This window comes from Acyrthosiphon pisum, chromosome X, assembly GCF_005508785.2.
Source record: "Acyrthosiphon pisum isolate AL4f chromosome X, pea_aphid_22Mar2018_4r6ur, whole genome shotgun sequence".
In the NCBI taxonomy this organism is placed as follows: domain Eukaryota; kingdom Metazoa; phylum Arthropoda; class Insecta; order Hemiptera; family Aphididae; genus Acyrthosiphon; species Acyrthosiphon pisum.
The window spans coordinates 109,279,389-109,281,775 of NC_042493.1; positions in this window are offsets into that span (position 1 = coordinate 109,279,389).

The window sequence follows — 2,387 nt, forward strand, 5'->3', positions numbered from 1 at the left end:
CAGTGTAATAATATTAAGTTATGTACTTTGATAAGTACAACACTTTCTTATTATTATATCTTCTGTATATAGCCACCCTATTATAGTTATGTGACATATTATATGACGTATAAAATAATACATTTGTCGTTATATATTTTAACACTGGCATGGCATTTTTATATAACAAAAGCGTACCGTTAAAGCAAATAAAATATGAAGGGACTTCGATCTTAAGGAAATTTACTTATTTTTCTGGCTTTATTAACCCGTAATTAACTACCGGGGGCGTATAGCTCTATCTAATAGTTACACCACCCAGTACACGAAATTAATAATTGAATCATTCAAATAATTTAAAGATTTTTTTTCGCAACGTTATTCTTAATATATTAGGAATAGTATATAGTATACTCTTCCGAGTGATCTATTATTTCCAATGTTATTGGTACTTAAAAAAATACAAATCCTGCTGCGATTTTACTCGTAATTTCTATAACTGAACTGTAATCCGTTTCATGTTTGCAGAAATATACCTACCTTTAATATCTTCTGTTTGCGAGAAATTTGCATGCAAATATTGCACTCCAATCGTAAGCAAAGACAAGCCAAAATAATTAAATGTTATTCAATATACATCACTTTATTTTTATACCACGGCTAGCTGAAATATATAAATTGCGTTTTTGAAAATATTTAGTCCCAAAATTTGAAACTAAATATTTAATGTATTGTCTTTTTCGACTTTATCTAATCTATCGATTTTGTCTCAAAAAAGTCCAGGAAAATTAAGTTTTAAACTAAGTAGGTTATATGATACGTTTGTGAATATAGTATGATAAATTATATAATACTCTGGCTATAATATATTATATTATGTTCAATAATATGATAAATTTGTGATTTGTATTGATTTTTAAATTATTTTATACCCAACTATTTTGTTTAATAATGACTTACTGTTGAAATCGGCTTTTGTTTTTTGTCAAATAAATGTTCAAAATACGCTGTAAAAAAAAAATCATTTAAATAGGAATGAAATGCATGATAAAATATAAAATAGGGGGCAAAAATGTTTAATATTGCCCTGGACAACAAAATAATCTTAACGGCACGGCTCTGATAATACTACCTAGTTGCATATTTATTCTAATAACTGTTATATACTGTTCGTCATATTATTTTCACAATATAATAGGTTCTAAATTGTGTTTTTATTTTTAAAATACATTTATGAATATTTTAGTAATCTGGTTTGATAAATGGTTTTAGCCGTAGTGGCGCCGTTACGGCAATTGTCAAAATGGTTAGAGTTGGTATTATCAAATATCAGATGGAAGCAAATTAATATTGTTACTGTAGTTGGTATTTTTTTTTATTTACAAAAATAATTTTTAATTTTACACCAAGTTCTAAAATTGCTTTTAATTTATTAGTTCAGTTGTGCATTTATTACTATAGACGTGTTCGTTTTTCCTTAAATTACTGTCATATTATATGGACTTTTATTATATATACGCGGTTAAAAGTACCTAATTCAGAGGTAGTCACTTGATTCAATTACAATAGGTCTATACTTATAAAATTGTGATAAAAAAAAAAAAAAATGAAAGTTATACGGTTATTGGAGCCGATACGATTTAATAAATAATAACATTATCACCACTACAGTCAAGAAGACTCATAGACGCGATTAGGGGGGTGCTTGGGGTTGCTTCACCCCCAAATTGTTGATAGCATCATCGAATTTTTACCGACTAGAATATTATGCCATAGGTATTTGGATACATTTATTTCTAAGACCTTATCATTTTCTTAATCATAATAATACATAATATTATGTACCTATCAGAATAATAATACAGATAAAAGTGTATTATTTTATCGGTAATTGTCTATATTAGAATTAATGCGAAGGTGTACAATTATACAATTAAGTTGTATGAATGGGGGGCCGGGGGGGGGGGCAAAGCCACCACTGATCACTTTGGTCGACATAAATTTAGCACCCCATAAATTTAACCTAAATCGCGTTTATGGCGTAGACTGGTATAATAAAGATCAGACTTCGCTCGGGAGACTTTATCGCAACTGTACGTAAACTCTAGTTGGTAGCGTCATAGCTAACGGACAGTACACACCGTTCGGTGCATTACGTATTGTTATTAGTTATTAATTATTATTGTACACATTGTATTCTTCGTACTTTTTCATTAGATTACAATAAAAACAATTTATTTCTAATTACAGATTTTTTAATGATTAAATACCGTCTTTAGCCTTAACAACGTAATTTATGATGGGAGTATTATAGGGCCATAAACAAATTTGATATAATATTATTATGTAATTACGGAGCGGAGCCCAAAAAAGTGAAATCACTCCCCCATGGTTAAAAATTAAAAAAA